The sequence below is a fragment of the Rhinolophus sinicus genome, chromosome 6, assembly GCF_057876585.1.
Source record: "Rhinolophus sinicus isolate RSI-liver-muscle chromosome 6, RSI-T2T, whole genome shotgun sequence".
NCBI classification, from domain to species: domain Eukaryota; kingdom Metazoa; phylum Chordata; class Mammalia; order Chiroptera; family Rhinolophidae; genus Rhinolophus; species Rhinolophus sinicus.
In genome coordinates, this window is record NC_142506.1 from 33,899,944 (window position 1) to 33,924,315 (window position 24,372).

The 24,372-nt window shown below is 40.2% G+C and overlaps 1 protein-coding gene, 1 long non-coding RNA gene and 1 other non-coding gene across 3 annotated transcripts in view; 1 reads left to right on the top strand and 2 right to left on the bottom strand.

The window, feature by feature from the left end:
* Positions 1 to 24,372, bottom strand: part of CPQ (carboxypeptidase Q) — a 565,463-nt gene that overhangs the window by 39,107 nt on the left and 501,984 nt on the right. The gene's annotated exons all lie outside the window — the stretch shown is intronic.
* On the top strand, positions 1,049 to 20,924 carry LOC141567814 (uncharacterized). The gene is made up of 3 exons (XR_012490653.2): positions 1,049 to 1,216; positions 16,352 to 16,492; positions 17,516 to 20,924. It is a non-coding gene; the product is annotated as an uncharacterized LOC141567814 (long non-coding RNA).
* Positions 17,501 to 17,690, bottom strand: LOC141567960 (small nucleolar RNA SNORA74). Its single transcript, XR_012491005.1, has one exon. It is a non-coding gene; the product is annotated as a small nucleolar RNA SNORA74 (small nucleolar RNA).

Sequence of the window (24,372 nt, forward strand, 5' to 3'; positions counted from 1 at the left end):
TAAACAAACAAAACAGAACTAGACTCATACATACAGAGAACAAATTGATGGTTGCTAGATGGGAGGGAGATTGGGGGAATGGGTGAGAAAGGTGAAGGGATTAGGAAGTACAGATTGGTAGTCACAAAATAGTCATGGGGATGTGAAATAAAGTATGGGGAATACAGTCAATAATGTGAAAACTATGTATGGTATCAGATGGGTACTAGACTTATCAGGGGGATCAGTTCGTAAATTATATATATGCCTAACCACTGCTCTGTACACATGAAACTCATATAAAATAATACTGAATGTCAACTATAATTTATATAACATATATATAAACATATATATGTATATATATATATATATATAAACATATCTATATCTATATCTATATCTATATCTATATCTATATCTATATCTATATCTATATCTATATCTATCTATATATGTATAGTCACAGGATGTAACGTACAGCATAGGGAATATCATCAATGATACGTAATAGCTATGTATGGTGTCAGATGGGAAGTAGATTTGGGGTTGTCACTTTGTTAGGTATGTAAATGGGTAACCATTATGTTGTTTTGTACACCTGAAACTAGTAATAAAAAAAATATCAAATTGTAAAAAAAAAAAAAAAAAAAAAATTAGATATGTAAATTAGTCCAAGTTCCTACAGCTGCTAAACAAGAGAGCCAAAATTTGAGGGCAAATCCTGTAGGGCTTCCACCCTGTCATGCTGCCTTAGGAGGACACAATCTAGTCTCGGTATCTTCCAGAGGGCGACCTTTCAACACTTATGGATCACCGACCAGCTACTTTGAAACATACTCTCACATTCTTCATTTCCTACAATATCAGTTCCACAAACATGCAGATGATTTGACAGACAAACAGTATGGGGCCTCTTCAAAAGACAATTCAAATCCCCACCACTGCAATTACACAAATCAGGTGCCTGGGGTTAGGAGTATTATGAAATCCCCATCATTTGGCACCCCTCCTGAAAATGGAGAAATTTCACTAGAAAACCAGAGGAAAAGCTTTGGAAACAAACAGAGTAGGAACCCAAAAGAGACTTCTCTCAGCTATGTGCTCACTGATTTCGTGATGGACACTTCTGTTACCTCTGCAGCAGCTAAGCAATACAAACTTCAAGCGTTTCTGCAGACAGAATGGGTCCAGCTCTAGACAGTGGGTCTGATTTTCAACAATTTAGAAAACAAAGGTAAAAAGACATGTTTTTCAGTATATTTAGCAGCCTGGGTGGGAAGTGACAAGATAAGTTATTTTCTTGGAACTTTCAACTTCAGCAGATAATTATAGCTAACATCTATTAAGCACTTGCTACTGTGTGCCAGGCACTGGTCTGACAATTAAGTTCGTGAACTTTGTTGCAACGTTTGTTAACCTTTTTTGATATCAGAGGGATGATTCATTATGAATTTGTACCAACTGGACAAACAGTTAACCAAGTTTGCTATTTGGAAGTGCTAAAAAGGCTGCACGAAGAAGTTAGACGACCTGAACTTTTCGCCAACAATTCAAGGCTCTTGCATCACAACAATGCACCAGCTCACACGGCACTGTCTGTGAGGGAGTTTTTAGCCAGTAAACAAATAACTGTATTGGAATACCCTTCCTACTCACCTGATCTGGCCCCCGATGACTTCTTTCTTTCCCTGAAGATAAAGGAAATATTGAAAGGAAGACATTTTGATGACATTCAGGACATCAAGCGTAATATGAGGACAGCTCTGATGGCCATTCCAGAAAAAGAGAGTTCCAAAATTGCTTTGAAGGATGGACTAGGTGCTGACATCGGTGCATAGCTTCCCAAGGGGAGTACTTTGCAGGCGACTGTGGTGATATTCAGCAATGAGGTATGTAGCACTTTTTCTAGGATGAGTTTGTGAACTTCATTGTCCGTCCTTCATAAGGCTTATTAAATTGCAGAATAATCTAGAGGTGGGTGTGATTATGTTCACTTCGGGTAGAGAAATGAGGTTACTTGTCCAAGGCCACCCTCAGCTGGGAATGGATCTGCTTCTACCACAAGGAACTCAATTTACTAACTCTTTTGCAAATTGGGGATTCAGCCCACCATCAGAGAACTTTTTTGTTATCAAGAAAATACAGTGCTTATGTTCTCCCACCTGTTATTTGCTTTATTTCCTGCAACTGCTTCTCACCACAGATTTCATTTATTCACCTCTCTACCTCATTCTAAAATATACTAAAAAATTCTTTACCCTATACTCTTCTCTAGCTACTGTTCTGTCTCTTTAATTTAAAGCCAAATCTCTTGAGTAAGTTCCTTTTTTTGCCATCTTTATTTCCTCATTTCCCACTCACCTTTCAATCTATGTCACCTCCACTCTTCCCCTGAAATTGCACTTACCCTGCTCACCTTTCTGGTTGTAACATCCAATGAATATACAGTCACTTTCTGGGACATTGGACCTGGTTGATCATCTGTTCATGAAAGACTATTCTTGGCACCTGTCTCGGTGATTCCCTTCTCCTGGTTTGCCCCATTCCCTGGTGGCCCCCTTTCAGTCTTCTCTATATGTTTCTCTTAGTATCCTCAGTCCTCCACTTCTTCTAGGCTGTCTAACCTACTCTTGTGTGAGCATGACCATTGAGTTTTGATGATTTATACCCCCTCTAGCCCAGGCCACTTCTGAGGCCCAGATGCATATCAAACGACCTAAAGAATGTCTTGTCTCTGAACCCTAACCTGAAACTCTTGTGTTCTCTGCTTCTGTGAATGCACCATTATAATCCAAGCCTGAAACTTGGCCTCATCCTTTACCCTTCCCTCTTCCTCAACTCTCACATCTCATCACCAGGCCATGCCATCATTAGTCTTCTCCATCTTCTCCATCCATCCTGCCATGCCCCTTCTTGCGGCTGTCATCATCTCTTGTCTGGTCTTCCCCCGTGTTCCATCTTTGCCCTTCCAATCCATGCTATCATAGCTACTGCCAGAGTGACCTTTCCAAACACAAAAGGTGTCCTCTCACTTCCTTACCTAAGTTTTGGAATGGCTCCCCTTTGCTACAAGAAGTCCCTTCTGCTTATTAGAATTTACATGAAAGGCACATTATAATACTGCCCTTGCTTATCTTTCAGCTTAATTTTTCATCACTCTCTCTTGCATTCTGCTTTCCAAACACACCATACTTCTTTCTGTACCTTATTGTGCCACACTTCCAGTTTCTGGGTGTTCCCACATATGTCCTTTATGTGAAGCCCCCACCCTCAAATATTTGCACTGACTTCTGGTAACTCTTACTAGCTTAAATGCCACCTCTTCTTTGAAGCCTTCCCAGACTTCCTGAGACCAGACTCAGCGCTCCTCCCAAGAGTCCCTACAGCCCTCTGTACTTTTAATAATATGTACGGCAGTCAGGACACAGTTCTGTGGTTGTCTACTTGTGTATCTGTATCTCTTAGTAAATGTAAGCTCCAGAAGTAAGCACAGTTTCTATCTTGACCAATGCTGGACTTCTAACTTCTACCATAGTGTCTAGTGAAAAAATTCAAAAATTCAAAAAAGGAATTAAATATTTTTGAATGAGTAAACATATTTCGTAGGGACTAGGAGGTGAGGAGAAAAATGGAGTACCATAACCTGGTGAAGACACGACCAAAAGGGCAAATAAGGAAGTGTGGGAAGGTAACATCACTGCATACTCCAGCTCCCATTTCCTAGTAATAAGTAGGAAGGATTTCTTTGGAGCCCAGTGTAGACAATGTGAATTGAAGGAGAAGACTCTGGTTTCTAGGCTGCCTTTCAGGAGGCCACCTGGGATAACTAAATGCCTGGAGTGTGTGAGGGAACAGACGAGGTGGTTGTTTGTTTTGAGAGAGAGCAACAGAGAACAGAGCAAAGAAAACCTACAGGGTTGTTAGGCCCTCTCTCTTGCCTTGTTCAAGATATTTGCCAAATTTAAGCTGAGTATTTCTATGTCTCCTTTGGAAAATGAGCAGCCTGTATTGGAAACCTGAGGCAGAACCATATTACTCAGTGCTTTCCCACATACCCAGAAGACTGAATGCTTTACTATGTGATCTTGAATGCAACTCAAGCTCTCCACTGATTGGTGAGTGATGAAACATAGTCTGAAGCAATTTATTAGTTCAAGATGATGGCAGGAGGCAGACAGTGCTGGCTAGAAGTAGAGTGGCTTTTTGAGCAACGGATGTCAAAGGAGAGGTTCTGCATAGCAGCTGGCCCTTTGGAATATGGCCACAGACATCTGGGGTACACTTACCATTTAGGGAGCTCGCTTTTGCCCTGGGTTGCCTTTATTAACCCAGAAGCCCTGGAAACTAAGATGGGGGCCATCATCCTACCCTGGGAAGGTTAAAATTATTTATAGGAGAGAATAATTACTGAAGGATGAAGCAGCTGGGAAAGTTTCATGGAGATATTGGCATTTGTGCCAGACCTTGAAGATCTAGTTTCTAAGATGAAAAAAGGAACGGCAAGCCAAGTAAGAGTTTTCCCCATACTGTGGGAAAAGGCACAGAAGAGGATATAAACAGGGTATGCCCAGGGAATAATGATTAGACCAGCTGGGCTGGAGAGATGCACTTCCGTAAGAGAATATTGAAAGTTAAGACAGAACAAAAATACCCTGTAGTGTTCTACAGGTAAGATCAATGGCTCATTTACCCAGCTTCAAAAGGCTACAAATAGCTATTTTTTTTTATGTTGGGAAAGAAATCCAATAATTGGTATCACTTGCTGCTATGAATCTGGTAAAAAGCCTTTCCTAAAGACTGTAACAAATGGCCATATGAGCCCTGCATCGAGGCTGCAATATTGTAATACACTGCCGGGAGAGTTAGATCATATTGATTTTGTTGGGCCACTGGGCTGTCTGTACAAAATTCTCAGAGTCCCTAGCTCCTTCACTGGGCTCCATTTTGTTCTGTTTTGTATAGATTTAGAGAGAGCCAGCTCTGAAGAAGGCTAGACTGTGGCTGTGCAAAGATGACTGAGGCACAATTGAAATCTTGCTCTAGTAGAGATAAGACGCTCTAACAATGCAGGGCAACATGTCAAAGGAAAGCATGAATAAGGACACAAAAGTAAGGACACAAATTGATGTGGAGCAACTGGAACTCTCGTATACTGCTGGTGGGAATGTAAAACCAGTTTGGAAAACAATTTGGCAGCTTCTTACAAAGTTAAACATACATCTACCTCTGACCCAGTAATTCGACTCCTAGATGTTTCCCAAGAAAAGAAATAAAACATATATCCACATAAAATTTGAATAAGAATGTACATAGTAACTTTATGCATAAATGCCCAAAGAACTGAACAAAAGCTAAATGTAAATTTAATAAGAAAATGAATAAAGAAATTGTGGCATATTCATATAATGGAATGTACTCAGCAATCAGAAAGAATGAATTATTGACAAATGCAACAACATGGATGAATCTCAATAACAGGATGTAGTGCTAAAGAAATATGACACAGCACTCTGTGTGTTATTCCATTTATATGAAGTTCAAGCACGGACAAAACTAAACTGGTGATAGAAATCATCCCCTTTGGAGATGAGGGAAGGCTGGGGGTTGACTCGAAAGGAGGATGAGGACACTTGTCTGAGATGGAAATGTTATATCTTAATTTGGGTGGTGGTGACACAGGTGTAGATGATTATCAAAACTTATCAAGCTGGGTGCATTTTACTCTATGTCAATTACATTTCAGTAAAGAACTGAAAAAAAAAAAAAGAAATTGGGTAAAGGACAGCATGGCTTCATGGAAATGCCGTCTTGAGCAGACTTCAAAGTGACCTTTAACGAATGGCAGGGGAAAGGCAATTCAGGGGGATGAGACAGGAAGATAAAAGGTAGGGGGTTGGGAAAGTGCATTGTGGGTCTCAGGAAGGGCGATTGCGGGCGTGGGAGTTGAGGCCAGAAAGGTAGTCCAGGTCATCACAGTGGATGGGGTGGTAGGAGCCAAACCACTGACTATATATCCCATAAAATTCACCAAGAAAGAGAAGGGAAATAGAAAATTCATTTATAGGAATTAAAAAGCCTATGGAATTTTAGTTTGTTTGTAGCATGTTTGTAGGTCAAAAGGCAGAATCATTGAAGAGAGGCGATCATTTACAGAAGAAGGTTCTGGTAGACATGGATGGTTCACCCTTAGAAATGAGGAGGAACATGTGTCCTCTCTGTGAGAAGAGAAGATGGAGAACTGAGAGAAATTGTGAATGGTGGGAGGAAAGAAAATCATGAGAGCTCATGATGGATGTCCTCTAACATCTGAATGCAGAGAGAGGATAAACCTTCAATGAAAATGACAAAGAAGTCAGGCTGAGACTGGAGGAATTGCAAACAGTTCTGAACAGGGTGCTATAGAGAATTTGAAAGAGGGTTTTCCTGAGATGGATGGAAAAATTCTGAGAGTGAGATAGCATGGATTTATAATGGAAATAAAGGTATGGAGAATAAAAGCGTATAGTTGCTATTGAGAATGTACTTGAAATGGGTCATGGCTAGATGTGGGGAAGTAAAACGGCAGAACCAATGGAGATTATGAAAGGGTGAAGAATTTGGGAGTCAGGAGAAAAAGGGGCAGGTTCAGGAGGCATAAGAAATGTGCTACGTATAAGGCAGTGTTGATCAGTGAAGGTGGTTTTATGGATCCAGATGTTTGGAGGAGAGCAGTGCTTGAATGATGAGTGCCAAGGCTGATGGATGGGCTGGTTGAGTGGTGATGACCTTCAGCATTGGAAGCTGGAGTCACTAAGGATGAAGGCGGAAGATGTGTAGGGAGAGGATGCGGCAAAGGCTGAAGTCCTTGAGAAAATGGGGTGGAGTGTCACCACTCAAAAGTTTGACTCTTTCCCTAGGTGAACTAGAAGTTGACCTGAACTTTGGTTACAAAATACTATTTTAAATACTATGGTATTGGCTATATGTAACTTCTTTTAGTCTATTAAGTTGAAAATGCTTCAGGGTATGTTTTAAAGTTGATCTTAATCAATTCTCTATGAGTAACACAAAAGTGGATTTTATTCTCATTTTACAAATGAGGAGCCTTACTTCAGTTCTTCATTCTACTATCCCTCCCCAAATCCTTCCTTCCAATTGGGGTAAAACTGGGGTGGCACACAAGATATTGCTAAAATCACTTGACTATTCAGAAAGTTATTGCATTAGACAAAGTGCATAAGAGGTCATAGGTTTCAGTATCTGAAAAGAAGTCACACATTTTGACACTCAAAAAATAAAATTTATGAAAAGAAAGTAGCTTGTTTTTATTTATCTTTTTAGTTTTTTTATTGATTTCTTTATTGAAATAATTGCATTAAGCTTTTAAAATCAGAATTCTTATTAGAGAACTCCCAGACTCCTATACCAAGAAATATGAGGTTGGTCATCTACACCGTCCATGAAATGGACTCCCAAATAAGAGGGGGAGTGGGGTTATTACTTTGTGAGGGTGTAAATGTCTAACTATTACACTGTTTTGTACACCTGAAACTAATAGAAAAAAAAAAATGTGAAAAAAAAAGAAATATAAGGTTGAACAATTAAATTTCCAAACTCATCCTAGAAAAAGTGCTACATACCTCATTGCTGAATATCACTACAGTCACCTTCGAAGTACTCCCCTTGGGAAGCTATGCACCGATGCCAGCACCTAGTCCACCCTTCAAAGCAATTTTGGAACTCTTTTTCTGGAATGGCCATCAGAGTTGTCATTGTATTACCCTTGATTTCCTGAATGTCATCAAAATGTCTTCCTTTCAATATTTCCTTTATCTTCAGGTAGAGAAAGAAGTCATTGGGGGCCAGATCAGGTGAGTGGGCGGGTGTTCCAATACAGTTATTTGTTTACTGGCTAAAAACTCCCTCATAGACAGTGCTATGTGAGCTGGTGCATTGTCGTGATGCAAGAGCCATGAATTGTTGGTGAAAAGTTCAGGTCGTCAAACTTTTTCATGAAGCCTTTTCAGCACTTCCAAATAGCAAGCTTGGCTAACTGTTTGTTTGTCCAGTTGGTACAAATTCATAATGAATAATCCCTCTGACATCAAAAATGGTTAGCAACATGTTGCAACAAGTTCATGAACTTAATTGTCAGACCGCGTATATTCAAACATCTAGTGGGAGTTTCTTGGTATCATGAGTCAGAAGGAAATGGCAACAGAATTGTTTCTATCACTTACTGATTGTGTATTTCTTGACAATATATTGCCTCTCTGTGCCTTGATTTCTTCATGGAGAAATTGTGAAAGTGAAAGAGCTATACAATGTGGAATATAAGTATTGAATAGACTTTAAAAACTGAATCATCAATGAATCCTTAAATAGAAATTACATTAATCAAAAGAGTCAAGCTTGAGCTGAAAGAGCACTCTGGCAAGGCATTCGTATTCAGGGGTCCTCTGGAAATGAGCCTGATAAATGAGATGAGAACGTGCACACCCTCCGACCACCATGTCCTCCTCACCAACATCAGCACCCACAGACTCTGCCTTCCCACCTGTTACCATAGAATGTATCTGCTTAGCTAACATCCTCATTTGCTTCAAGTTTATTTAAATCTCACCTCTCAGAAACAGTTACCCTGAACACCATGTTAATACTACAACTGCTCTCCAACCACTTCCAGCTCTCCTAATTCCCCTTACACATTTATACTTTTCTCTTTTCCATAGCACTTACTACCTTCTATCACTCTATAGTTTACTTATTTATTATGTATTTCCTGTATCATCATCCCATAGAACTTTCTGTGATGATGGAATTGCTCTGTGTCTTCGTTGTCCAGTACAGTAGCCACCAGCCACAGGTGGATATTAAGTACTTCAAATGTGGCTAGTGCAACTGAAGAATTGAATTTTTAATTTTAATTTTAATTAATTTAAATATACATTTTACTTTGAATAGCCACAGGTGGCTAGGAGCTACCATATCAGGAACAGCTCTAGAATCTGAGCTCCACGAGAGCAAGAAACTTTGATTCACTCACCAAGTCTCCAAAGTCTCTGGCAGAGTGCCTGACAGAGTAGGTGCTCAATAAAAATGTGTTAATAAATGTACCATCAAAGTCCAAGGCTGACATTTCCAGGGCCTTGCAGTCTATCACTGGAAGCAACAGGGACAGGACGCAGGAACTCATCACTTAGGAAACACACCTCTTTCCCAGCATATCAAGGATAAACAGATTAATGGATAACAGGTCCAGAAGTCTAGTCAGATGTTTTCTGGCAGGCATCTCGTATAAGTAAGTACAGTACCTGGTCCTTGATTTTCCTGATTTTCAAACATATATGCTCACACAAACAATCCCTCCTGCACAGAATCCAAACCCTCCTATCTCTGCTAATATGTAAGCACTATGTTCATTTGTGGCCATCATCAGAATTCAGGGCAGACACTCTGTATAATCGTGGTCTTGCAGAGGGAGGTTAATATAAATCTATGAAGTAATGTACCATCCCAATGGTGTGGAAGGTGAGGGCACATTTCAGCATTCACTGATCAAAAGGCTGAGGTCACAGAATATAATATTTTATACTACTGCATCTGGAAACCACACAGAATTACCAAAGAGCTATGTAAATTTATGTGATTTTAGAATGAAAGTACTATGTAGGAAATTAAAAAACTACAGGATGGATATTTGAAAAGCTATTTTGGAGATGAAATATAAAATCAATCTTATGATAACAAATCAAGAGTTTTAAACTGTCTCCTTCCAAAATCTTATTTTGAAGATCTGTAAGAGCAGTGTTTTCAGTTGTACTAAGGTATCAAAGAAGGTACAAGTGCTTTTCTACACTGCAGTAACACTAAGGATTAGGCAATATTCTGCTTGTATTATCTGCTGAGTTCCTTAGATTCCTACTAAAACTACAAGATGGCTATGTCTGTAATTTACTTAAAAATACTTCAGCATATATTCGTGCACCAATGTTCACAGCAGCATTATTAACAGTAGCCAAAACATGGAACCAACTCAAATGCCCACTGATGGATAAACAAAATATGTTTTATACACACAATGGAATATAATTCAGCCTTAAAAAGAAATGAAATTCTGACACATGCTACAACATGAATGAACTTTGAAGACATTAGGCTAAGTAAAATAAGTCAGTCACAAAAGGAAAAATATTGTATGATTCCACTCACATGAGGGACCTAGAGAAGTCAAATTCATAGAGACAGAAAGTAGAATGGCTGGGGAGAGGGGAGAAGGGAAATTATTATTATTGTTTTATCGGTACAGAGTTCAGAGTTTCAGTTTGGGGAGCTAAAAAAGTTCTGGAGATGGATGGTGGTAACAGACAACAATATGAATGTACTTAATGCCTCAGAACAGTAAAAAATGGTTAAAAGGATGTTTTATGTTATGTACAATTTACAACAATTAAAAAAAGTGCACCGGCACGTGCGGCATGACACTATGCGGCCGTTACTTAGGTTAAGCTATAAACCTGGGTGCTGTCTGCATGCTAATCAAGAAAGCACAATGCAGGGGTGGTCTTTCCAATTAGCTACCACAGGTTTCTGTTTTCTGCATCTTAATTCACAAGCTATGCTTTGCCAATTAACATACTGAAAGTCAGAAATGTTTTCTTTTTTTATTGATGTAATTAGTAGTCTGTTTTGTAGCATGGTGAATGTTAGAAATGGGCTCTCATTAGTGAAATTGGAGGTATTCATTATATTTATATGTGGATTAGCAGAAATAGTTCAGAGACACTCCTCATGTTTGTTCCACAAGGGCAGAGGGATCCAGTTCGGCCTATGGCCGCCAGCCTCATTCATGATGCCAAAGCTCGGCTACATCCCTAAGTAGCCCCAGGCCCAGGCAGGATCACGGGGTGATCCTGGATCCCTGACGCTGGCCACAAGGGTGATGCCATCCTGCCCCTGGAGTCCTTATGATGACAGTCAGTGAATGTTTTGTGCAAGATGGGGGTTACAGCACCTAAAAATAGAGAGCTGGAACGTGATTAAGTGGATAGAACAGGTCACATGAATGGCATGTGTGTGTCTATTTGCTAATGACATGTCTAATGAAAGAATGCTTTATATGTGAGAGTACTGGCTTGAGATTTTTGTTCATTATAACTTAATAATGAAGTTGTCAGGTAAGTAAGAAACCCTTACCTCCAAACTTCTTCAGGAGCTACCATGATTTATCAAAAATAACCTAGGACACACACATGATCATATCAGCCCAAGTAAGTTCACAGTCACCAGCATAGAGACCAGAGGGAATTCTAGTGCCAAAGGACATGGGAAACCAAACTATGAAGAATCAGATTATTAGTCCTGGGAATATGCAATATGCAATGAGATGGTTTGGTTTGCCCTCATCACTGATTTTAGAGTTAAAAAAATGGGGGCTCAGAAATGTCAAGTGACCTTCCCAAGTGTAAACAAATTTCATAAGCAGAAACTAAAGGAAAATCTTTGATATCATTATTTAAGAGCTACCAGTTATCAAGCCAGTTATTATTTGCTTTTTACTAGGTGCTTTAATATGTGATCACTAATTTTCACAAAGTCCCTACAAAATGAATACTATTGTCCTTGGTTTTCAGAGGGACTGAAGTTCAGAGAGGTCATGCCAGCAGATGCTGTCAGTGCCCCACTCACAGCCAGCCCCATGGCACTCAACTGCCTCACTAGACATGGGCATCCTACTGCACTCTCCCAGACAGCAGAGCAGGCTGCGAATGCTGGAAATAATGTCCATGGGATCAGCCCTTGGCCAATGATGAAAGCTTCCTCTCCTCAGGTTGGGTACCTGAGGTGTGTTCTACACTGTCTTCCCGATTCCAGAGGTCACCTGGTGGCCCACAGGAGTAACCTGCTCAATTATATAGTGCTTCTTAGCCTCCTTCCATTCTCTGACTCATTTCCTCACTCCCCATCAGTGCTTCCTGGGATCACCTTTCAAATAAACTCCCTGCCTTAAATCCTTGTTTCAGGGAAAGCTTTGGGGGGAATACAACCTAAGGCAAGCAGGTAATTTTCCCAAGGTAACCCAGCCAGCCATCGGGTTACAGAGTAGAACTGTGAATTCATCCCTGCTGAACCCAAATCACTCTGGTCCTCACCTGATTTTCCTGTCACAGAACCTCTTCTCCAGTTCCCCTCTATGTTTCTGGAAAAGGGCGGCTTAATCCAAACAGTACTGTGGGTTGGATGGGAGTAATTTAGTAATTAGGTGTTTTGGTTTCTAAAGTCTTCTTAGCTTCTATTAGGTTGGTGCAAAAGTAATTGTGGTTTTTGCAATTATTTTTAACTTTTTAAACTGCAATAACTTTTGCACCAACCTAATAGCTTCTAGTATTATAATTAAGCCAACAAGAAATTCCCCCAAGAGCTTTCTTGAAATCAGGAATAAATGCATCCTTTTAACTTTTTTTTTCAGTTTGAGTGCGTTTTCATTTTTAAAACAAAGAAAAAGTTCAAATGATCACATTCATTTTCAAAAGCAGCAGGGTTTGACTGTTTGACTGGGTCATATAGCTAGATCTTACCTCCCTACTATGCCGTACTGTGTACTTGTCCAGAGCAGGAAGTAGATCTGATATATCTTTTTTTCTCCCATTAGCACCCAATGTAAGGTGAGAGACAGTAAAGAGAGAGAGAGAGAGAGAGAGAGAGAGAGAGAGAGAGAGAGAGAGATTTCACCAGTCAAATGAATCAATAACGAAGGGCCAAATAAATGAAGAAAGCAATACATGGGAAGGGGGATTGAGACATTACTTTCATATAAGTGCTGTATCTATGTATTTGAATTATATGCACTTACACATTGCAGGCCATAAACAGTGACAAAGGGTTTTCCTTGTTTGAACTTTGTAGAGACATCCATTAGGATAGTAGGCAGATTTTATTTTGCCTATGCCAACTCTGACCTACTGGTACTGGCTTCTAGAACTCTATATGGCAAAGAAAATGACTAGCTAAATGAATGTGTGATTGATTCGTAATGTCTGTTTTGGGCTCAGAATAGGGGAGTGGGTAGGAGTTCTGTTCATTTGCTGAAACCGTCTATGCAGTCTGATCAACTATGAGCAGACCATACTGTCTAAATTTGTTTTAAGACAATGCCGTCATCGCTGAAACTGTCTCTACTCCATGAATATGCAGTTTTCACTTTTGCTTCTTCAATAGTTTCTTTAACTGATACCCAGCAAATCTTACTTTTTGCTTTTAGGCATACTTAGAAATACTGACTTTAACTTGAGAATATAGTTGAAAAGAAGTTTAAATCAATGTTGTCAAGTTCTCTGAAGATAAGAAATATTATACTGGCCGAGAATCATTAAAAACAATAAAGCTTTGTCCAACATTATTAAACAATACAAATGTGGCTCGGTATTATTCTAATCAAGTTCTTTAACTGACTCAGTGAATGAATGAATCTTTACACATAATAACTTTGTGAAATGAATATGTATTCAATTCATAATAAATTAAATTAATTACACAAATTTAACTTCAATATCACTTATAACACTTACTTAGGAATCTTAAAAGAATTTTCTCGCTTATCCTGTTTTGAAATTATTCAATAAGCAATCATTAGATTTCATTTTTTAACTATTTCTTCCCAGACATACATCCTAGGGTCATTCTGTGAACCATTTTCCCACTCAGAAAACCAGTAGAAGCAAAAGGCCACCCAGAACGTTGTTTTCATCAATAATAGCAATAATAATACCATCTTCTAAGCAGCTAAAGTTTACAACTTTTTCATCACTCATATCTTCTTGATTTCTATTTAACAAATGTCCTGTAGTGTTATTCCCATAGAGATACTAAATGAGGCTAAAGTAGGTCATGACTACGTGGCAGAGTTAGGACACAAACCCAGATGTTATGCCTAAGTCCGTACTCCCACGCTGATCTGCCTGGTTTCTATTACACCCCCATGTGACTCCTCTGACTCGAGTGAAGCCCATTTCCTCACTGCACCATGGCAATTCCCTCCTCTATTCTGTCTCTCTTTTCCCTGTCTGGTCTGCCCACTTCTCTCTCCTCCACTTCTCTGAAGTCTGTAACTCTTCATGGCTCTGCTCTACTCTACCATCTTCCTCCATCTTCACTGTTGTTGCTGAACGCCTTCCACTCTTACATTTTTAGTACCTGATGATATATTCCTTTATGCTGTTTGATCTTCATTCATCCAACAAATAATTCTTGAGGGTCTATCATATGCCAAGAGCTATTCAGGCATTGGGGATACAGCAGTGGATACAGCAGTGAATACAGCTGTCTCTCATGGAGTTTACGTTACAGCTGGGGCTCCTGCTTCAAGTGTCCACATCTGGATTTTAAGCTCCTTTACAATAGTAACTATGCTTTTATATTCTCTGTTTATGAAGGAGAAATGTAATTTCAGTGCTGTGTACCTTATCACTAAATTAATAAAGTTGTTGTCCTGCTGGTTCAGTATAAGTACCTAATGTCAGCGGGCAAGGCAAGTAAACTTACTTGATATACCAGCTTACTCCATTCACCCATAATTTTCTAATTCTGGGAATCTACATTACTGTTGAGTAAGATACTTTAGGAGTTCTCTAGGAGGGAACCTGTAAAGGAATTATAAGGAGGAACTACCGGGAGACTGGTTTCCTGTGCATGCTAAAACAAGATCCAAAATATTGATTTCTCAGAGATAGGACCAGAAAGTCTCACCACACTTGGGAACAATTTAAGAGGTTTTGAATTATTGTGCGCATTAATATGTTTTTCCCTCCTTTGATGTTTTCCTTGAGGACAACTAAAGTTGCTCTTACAATACTTCAGGAATGGTGAGAATTTAGCACTAAGGGGAGAAACCACTTGCTCAGAAAAACACATTTTAAGACTTTTTACTACAACCAAAATGAACAACAGTGGAGTTGAACCCACCCAAACAAAACACCCTTCCCTCCCAAGTTTGATAGGAAGTGATCAGAGAGGGAGTTTAGGACTTCTTCCAGAGAACTCATCTTAGGAAATTTGGCATCTTGAATGTTAAAAAATACTTGGTTGCTGTGTTAAATTAAACTTAAATTAAACAGGCCTAAGGCAGTTTTCCCCACAAAATTTCTCCCTGAATTTTACACACACACACACACACACACACACACACACACACACACACACACTTTTTATATAATTTAATTCACATGTATGTCTCCCTTGAGAAATCATGGCATAACAGTAGTTGTTTCCGAGACCTGCTTTGCATAAATACCCCCTTTTCCTTATGGGAAGACTTGTGAAGGGGAACTTGGAACTATCTCCAATTCTTCTAGCTACCTAAGATCCCATGTCCTCTAGAGGCACGTGATGCAACACCTAGGACAGCTCGGTCACTCACATAGTATGAGAGCTCACCTTGGATCAGGGAACACAGTGAATTTGTGTCATGTCTTAGGACACAATCTAGAGAATCTTGGTTATCAGCAGGGGTATGACACTGAGTTATGCTATATAGACTTATCTCTCAAAATTAATTCTAGGGATGTTTGTAGAAGGTTTTTGTAGATGCAGAGTGTCCCTGGAGGAACGAGTCGGGCTTCTGTAGAGAGCTGTTGTCTAGAGCTGGTGTGGAGAGAGCAATATGCCTTCTTTCTGAAGGACCTACAAGCAGTCTGAGAAGGAGAAAGACATTGGAGAAAGCCTTTTAGAGTTGATGTTAGGACATAATACAGTAGGACTGGCCCCCACTAGACTGAGCATTTTGAGAGCGGAGACTGTCTTATTTGTCTTTAATTCCCCAGGATGTAGGATAGTGATTGGCTCATGGTAGGTCCTCAATTATGCTTTTTAACTGAACTAAATAGGAAGCAGCTGCAGAAAGCCATGATCAAGGAAAAAGTGGGTACTGCAATGTTGGGAAGACTGTATTATTTGTGTACTCCCAGCTCTCTCCACCAACCTATTACGAAGCTCCATTGATATCTGGGAGATAGGAGTGGGGTTGGGGGAGCTTTGAAACTTTCAAAATACTCAGAATAATTGGCATAATGAAGAAGATAAAGGCTATGATATAGACAATGCTATGTGTTTACCAAATCATTTCTTTTTTACCATCCATTTCTTTTCCCCCTAGATACACAGGAAGGTTATATTTCATAACTTCCTTGTACCTAGACGGGGCTATGTAACTTTTTATGGCCAATGGGATTTGGGCAGAGGTCAGGTTTGTTATGTCCAGGTCTGGCTCCAAAAAACTCTCTTATAACCTCTCATGTTCCCATTTCTCTCTCTCAATCCACCCTCCCCCCTCCTTCCCTCCCTCTATCTCCTTTCTTCTCTCTCCCTCTCTCTTTGTCTGTTTGACAAGATGCAGAGATTACAGCAGAAGACTTCAAGGGTATGAGGCCTTAGGACAGAGCAAGGCCAATAGAAGGAAGACGTCTGGGTACCTGAATAACTGTGTGGTGCACAACATCCCTTCCCAAACAGTGATCCCCAGTGGATGATGATATGAGTGAGTGAGAACTAAATGTTTATTTGTTAATACACTAAGAGGGGGTGTTTATTGCAGCTGCCAGCGTTACTTACTCTGACTAATACAGAGGCCATGAATTATGTGTCAGTCATTGGAACCTTGATTCCTCTCATTCCTGACAGAGAGTAGGACTAGAAAATGGGTGTTACAATCATGTATATGAGAATATATTTCTATATGTGTACACTGGATCACAAAACAATTTATGAAGCATTTTCCATAGGCAAGTCATCAAATAAAGAGTAAGCCAAGCATTTCAAAATGATTCTTTGTGTCATAAATTAAAAGAAGAGAGTCTAACGTTGACATGTTCATCAAGCAGTCACGTCAGAACTGGCCCTCACCAACTTCATGTGGCCTGTGATCATTAGCTATTTTCCCGAAGAAAATGCATCCAAAAAATAGTTATCTACTAAAAAAAGATAAAAAAAAATCATTGAATAAAAGTACTTGCAGGCTCCTGACAAATCCACAGAGTAGAAGAGCCAAGCTTACTGAGCTGCTTTCTGGGCAGGAGCAACATAAGTTGATAGAACTTTCTCCAGGCTAGAACCAAGCTGTTCAAATATGAGGCCTCAGGATAACTCAATTCTCTCCTGGGATATTAAACTACCATTAAAGAAAAAAATCTCTGCCCAGTGAAGTTGGTACAGATGAAAGGCACTAACTAATAGGGGAATTGACTGAGTTTTAGGGGAATTGACTGAGTTTTATGGTGAACTTCCATCATGCCTGCGTGGCAGCAGTCAAGGGATTCTGAGGTATGAGTGAGTACAATCCTCTATCCTGCCTCTTTTATATTTTTGCCATATAGCAAGGTAATAAAAGGTTGTTGTTGTATTCCCTACAACTACCCTTTAAATCCCATCCACTCTTCACCCTGTGACCATCTTCACCCATTAGGCTCAACTACTCAGGCACATATCAAATGACACCTCTTCCAAAAAGACTTTTTGAGTTTTTCTAAACCAGATTTTTTCTTTACTGTGTGTCTGCTTCCAGACTAGAAGTAAGCAGCCAAAGCGAATGCTTAGCACACTCTCAAGGCTGTCACCAGTGCCAGACACAACCAGAACAGTGACGGAGGCAACTGGAGGAAGAAGACAGGACATTACTCTCCCAGCAGTGTAACACCATCACAGGAATGGTTCTGTCCAGACAGCTGGCTACTGCTGGAGTCTTAACCAGATCTAACTTTCTTTTTTATCCCCCCTCTTCTGTCTCTCCCCCACCTCCGACCCCTCTGGTTCAAGTCATTGTTTCTCAGTCTAGTTGTGTAGGACACAGCTCCCTGGCCCATGATGGTATTATGAGCCTTGCACTCCCCCTGGCTGAGGCAGTCGGTTGCTGGTCAGCTGCTCACAGCAACTCATGGCAGCACTGGCTGGCTGCCGGCGGCTCACGCTGGCCATCGACCTCCTGAGCCACCGGGCCAGCCCTTAACTTTCTTTCTTTTCAAATTCAATAGCTCTTGTAAGTTCTACAAGTGCTATTTATAATATTTTGCCTAGTTATTGAGGTATGTTCCTATCTTATTTCCCTTTTTAGGTGGTAAACTTTAGGGAAGAACTGTATTTTATTCAAACACCCAATTCAATCACAAAGTAGGTATGTGATAAATATTTTGAATTGACTTTCTGGGCTCTCTTTCTCTCTCTCTTAGAGTTATAGGATGCACTAAGATTAGTATCAGGGTATGGAAAACATTTTCCCTGTCCTTTCTGTGCTCTGGACTACTACTGCATGTGGTCAGATCCGGACTCCACTACTTATAAGCTGCATGACTTGGCCAAGGTATTTACCTCTCTTATCTTTGGTTTTCTCACCCATTACATGAGATTTATAATAAGTTTTATAATAAGATTACATATGTAAAACATCTAGAAATTGCCTAGCATATAGTAAGAACTCAATAAATGTAATTACCACCATTACCAAGACCACCACAATACAATTTCATTATAAAATTGTTGATGATCTTTGTTACAGTGGTACCTTGGTTTTCTAGCGTAATTCGTTCCAGAATACCGTTTGAATTCTGAAATGTTCGAAAACTGAGGCTCGGTTTCCCCATAGAAAGTAATGCAAAGTGGATTAATCCGTTCCAGACCTTTAAAATCACCCCCAAAACTGCAAATTTAGCATGAATGTTACTATCTAATGATACCACAGATCCATAAAACTTACAGCATTCGTAAACTGAAATGTTCGTCAATGGAGACCTTTGAAAACCGAGGTACCACTGTATTTTAAACAGGGATAACAAACCCAAACAGCTTTGGGGTCCAAGCAAGTAATGTAAGTGAAGAATAAAGTAAAACGGTTGAAGTTCAGAACTAGGTGATGATAAAAACAAGGGGCCAATTACTAGATGTATGTAATAGTATGATCAATGCTGTGCTGTAGGTTTACTATGAGCCGGCAGAGGAGAGATACCAAACAGCCTTACACACTAAAAGAGGCATAATAACAAAAACAGAAATAATAATGATTACTAACACTTCCTTTGTAAGTGTTTGAAGATGTTATTATAACAGATGAGCCTTAAAAGATAAGTAGGAGGATTAGAATGGAAGAAGCATAAGGAAAACATAAAAGAAGAGGAATTTGGTGTTTTAAAGGAACTTCTAGTGGGATGTTATGAGCAGAGTGAAGATTCATGTAGAAAACTGGCTAAGAGACCAGGCTGGAGAGTTTGGCAGTTGTCAGGTCATGAAGTACCTTATATGTTGCTCAAGAGTTTGCCTAGAAAGAAATGGGAAGCTACATTTTAGAAAGGTAACTAGAAACAACATAGTAATGAGAAATTTTGAGTGCCTTAACTAAAGCAACAACATAATGAACAGAGAGGCTTCATTTAGAAGGTAGAATTGGCATATCTTTGGGCTTGGTTGAATTGAGAAGGCTGAATGAGGAAGAGAGGTCTAAGTCAATGCAAAGCTTTCAGGTTTGAATGACCACAATGATAATTTGCTGTTTCCACTGATGGGTTGAAGAGAGAATGAAATAAAAATTCAGGCATGTCGAGTTTAAGTACCTATAGGGCATCGAAGTACAGTAGTAATGTTGGCTACATGGATTTCAACACGTGGGGATTAGATTTAGGAACCTGTAGTTATCTTCTAGAAACAGTGAAATGAATAAGAAGAGTCCCAGGATGAGACTGTAGCACATACTAACTCTTAAGAGACCAGTATAAGGAGAGGAACCTGAAAAAGAATGGGGAAGGGGGAGGTGCAAAACCAGGGAAGAGACGTGCACAGAAGCTAAGGAGTAAAGAGTTTCAAAATGGGGGTGGTGGTCAACTGTGCCAATGTTCAGAAAAATCAAGTAAGGAAAGGGCTAGAACAGGCCCATTCAATTTGGCCAAAAGGAGGACGATTGAGTCCTTGGAAGTGTAGTCTTAGTGGATTGCTTCAGGTGAAATTCAGACTGCAGTGTGAAAAATGGGAAGAGACAAGAGTGGATGCAGGAGGGGGACGAATAGGAGGAGGAGGGAAAGAAGGAGGAAGAGGAAGAGGAGTAGAAGGAGAAAGACAAGAAGAAGAAGAGGAGGAGGAGAAGGAAGGAGAAGAAAAAGAAAGAGCTGGAGGGCCATGGAGTTGTGTGAAGGTGTTTATGTTTTTTTAAAAAAATGGAAAAGACTTGAGAATATTTTATATTCTGAAGGGAAAACATTGGAGAAGAGAGAAAATTGAAGCTAAAGGACAGAAATAATCATCAGTTTGAAGTGCCTGAGGGGTAGAAGTGTAAAAGATCCAAAACACAGCCTTGGATAAGAAAAGGGATGCAAATCCTATTGTATACAAAAGAACGAGTGGGAATGGATGGATAATGGACTGCCCTTTGCTGGGTGAGGGAGGAAATGGAGACTAGGAGAATGAGGTCAGTGGTGACAGTTTGGCAGAATAACTGACTGAAGACATGTAGCAGGAGTATGAGGCATCACTGAGGTTCTAGCTGTGGTTGCAAGTCATGAATTTGCAGTGGCACCCAGTTAGTGTAGATGTGATTTTCTCAAGTAGCTCTTGTTTGTCCAGTATAGATGAGGCAAAGAAGGCAGACGAATGACTTGATCCAAGATGTATAGACATCTGGGAAAAAAGCTCATGTTCGTGAACTGTTTAGCGATTTCCTCAGCCTGAGATTTCATTATGAGTCTGAACAATTTGCAAACCTGCAAATCATCTGAGATTTTCCCAAAACTGTGTTGAATATTAATTCATCTAGATAGACAGTATAACCTGCAAGGGAATTAGAGCCTTTAAACTTAATTCTCTCTTGACACTTGAGAAATGAATGGAAAACTATGTGTCCAATTCTTAAACCTTAGAGAGCCAAGCAAAAGAGTATTTTGTGAAAGTTATCAGAGAAGCGTTTTGTTCTTCTCAGAATGCTCATTCTGGGGGGGGGGGGGGGGAAGGAAAGAAAACAGAAAAAGGAGCAAGGAAGGTTTCACATACCCCTAACAGGAAAAGGAGGGGCTTACCAAGGGCATTCCCTACCTTTGTGTGTGAAGCCTCCTACCTTATGGTGGCAGAGACTCTGGTACTGGCTATGACAAGACTTTACGGCAAAGATATAGTGGTTAAATGGTTTCCTTTAAATACTTCATATTTTAATTGGTGGTTTAACCTCTCAGTAGGCTTAGTCCTTCCAAAGAATACAGAAAGTAAGAGGGGCCGCTGTCCTCTCTGCCCAGGTTAAGAAGCCTCAAGTATGAATCCAATCTCTACAGTTATCTGTGCCACTCATGTGGCACAGCTGGGTTCTTTCCCACACCTCTTAAGGAAGGATCTCTCACTACTGTTTCTACAGAAGTACCTGTTGAAAAAGGAAGGCATGCCCCCAACCCCCCGATTCCATTCTATATTTACATGAAAATGAATATTTCATAGGCTTTAAACCTTATGATTCTAAGAATAACCACAGTTGACAAGAGATTTCTGACAGATTTCAAAGGTAATGGGTTTAAAACTAAATGTTGCATATAGTTTTCTACCGAGTTTTCATCCTACCTATTATTTTCCCCTTAGTTATGAAGAAAACTTCCTGGAACATTTGCTGTTTTTCCCCATAATTTTAGCAGCCCATAATTGCAGTATTATGCGTCAATATCAGGTGCAATACATACATATGTATGAGTATGTACATACATGAATATATATACATACATATATAATAAAATAGTAGAAATCATGTGCTTTGTTGCTTATTGGTACTAGAGGTATTCAGGATCATTGCAGCTTATCTGGGGTGGTAAGAAATTCAGATGGGCCTGCCTGATATTTTATATCCATCCATCCATTCATCCATCCCTCACTTGAGTAGACTTTGGTAACCATTTCATTCACCTTGCTCTTCCCGATAATTTCCCTGCTGGCCCACTGCTTCATGTGGAGGAGCCTCTCTTCACTTTTCTCACAATTCCTACATGTCCCTAATGCGTAAGTTTCTAAATGCTAGGAAAATGCAACTCGAGATCAAATAAACTGATCATAGACAAACAATGGCAAAGCTGAAGATTAAAATAACAGCATCTACAAACAGAATCTGAAATGTTCATGACACACACAAAAATCATACTGCTCTAAAACAGATACTATAGTACCAGGACATTGATCTGAAAAAGAAGGCAGCCCCTGACACTTATAGATAGGCGTCAGGTATGTTAAAGAAGTCAGGCCATCTTGTTCTCCTGCTGACACATAATGAATCTCAGAGAACACTAGCATCAGACAAGGGCATTCTGTGACTGTGATGAAGTGAGCCAAAACAAGCCATTCATAATTTTGTGTAAGCCCAGACTAAAACAAAGTCACTGTGCAAACCATAAAATATTAAACATCCCCCTTTTCTGAGTAATATGAGTGGCTGCTGCTTCTTTACCCATTACAACTTTAGTCTTCATCTGGTGTGCCCTCCCTACAGATAAGATGTATTAAGATACCCAGTCATAGAATTGTCCCCCTTCCAGAAAGCACTGAATTTAGAGTAAACTTCTGCTTCCTTAGACCCTCCCCAAACCCTCCCCTAACCAAAACCCAAATCCTCCAGGTCCTTTCTAACATCCTTTGACTGAGATGCCTCATGATTCCTCATGGTGTGTGTCCTCCCTCACTGCAGTGCATAGTCAACCTGCCTTGTTCAACCCCAGGCATCTTCCTGGTCTTCGGTAAAGCAGAGGTTACAGGGACTCTTGCCATACTGCTCTGTTGGGAAGTCCACCTAGTGTTTGGAAAGGATGAGGTGGGTAACACAATGAGAGAGCTTTCTCTAATGAGGGTGGGCAAGGACGCATCCTTTCAACAATTCCAATTCCAAAGAACCACTTGAGAGCTTTCCCCCACTCAGCAACTTCTCTCTTGCTAGTAGTCTTATATAGAGGCACCCACACACTGACTCATGATTGGAAGGCTTTTGTGGTTGAACCTGACTTTTATCCCATACAATATCCCAGGCTAGTTCAGCAGCTGTTTGTTATTTTCAGTGAGTCAAATATGGTTGACCTTCTAGGTTCTGAGTGTGGGAACTGTAAGATTTCCAAGGGCACCACTTAGAAGGGGGTTTAGAAATGTGACATGTAACGTGGGATCTCAATATCTTTATGGAAATGAATTGAGACAGGATGAAGGTAAAGTAGAACATTATGGAGAAAGTCTCTGAGAAAGTGGTTTTATAAACCATCATCTAAAACTGAGGAAAATTATTATAAAACGTAAGGAAAATGCTGGGTATTCTCTGGGTGTTTGGTTTCTGGAAATCTGTTACTTATGTAACTACACTACAATGTAGAAATTAGTTTATTTTTACAAGTTGTGCCTCACCATTTGTCAGAGCATTGGTATTATGTGGGTAGAAGGCAAACATGATTATCTCCACTCATACACTAGGAAACTGAGTTGTGGTAATTCACTCAGCATTGCCAAAGCTTCATCAGCAGGGGCCTGGAACTCACCCAGGTCTTCCCACGCCAGCGCACTCTCAGTACCCACCAAACTGCTGTTCATGCCAAGTAGCCTAGCTGTGATCCCTTTGGTTCGGAACCTGATAACAGGGATAAACCTGGGAAAACACTGCCTAGAGATCATGCAGTTCTTCGGTGGTTACAATTGCTGTGTGAGCACAAGAGCAAAGACTCAGAATTCATCCTGTCCCTCAAAGGTCGTTCCCAGACAACCCGTATCTTAACCACCAGGGAAACTTAAGAAAAATGAAGATTCTGGGTCCCACCCCAGACTTACTTCATTACTGTTTCTGGGTATGGGCCTCAGGAATCGGCACTTTTAACAAGTTTTACAAGAGATTCTTAATTACATTGTTTGAATACCACTGGTCCAGGGTAAGTTAAGTGTTTCCAAAAGGCCACTCGAAGTTAAAGAAAGGATCAACCCCCTAACCCCCACCCTAAGTTGAGTTCAATGCACATAAGGGATAGTGTTGAGAAGGAAAAAGTGGCAAATGTTCTATTTAGGATCACCAAGCAAACATTTCAGAAGGGGCCCTCTTAGTTTGTATTGACCACAAAATAAACAGATCTCCGTAAGAAAAGGATTCAGAGTTTTTTTTAGATCATCTTGTAACAAAGCTGCTGTTCTGACGCTCATAAAAAGGGGGGAATCCTGTACTAATAGCAGATGAAAAGGAACTAGCAGACTATTCTTATGCTAGCAGAATCTGTGGCCTTAGGTCTGGTCTTGATTGAAGTGGAGACTGTGGACTATATTTGTCGTGCTGGAGACCCTGCTCGCTGCGCCATTTGTCATGCAGGAGACCCTGCTCGCTGCGCCATTTGTCATGCAGGAGACCCTGCTCGCTGCGCCATTTGTCATGCAGGGCGACCTGCGGGGTCTCTGCTC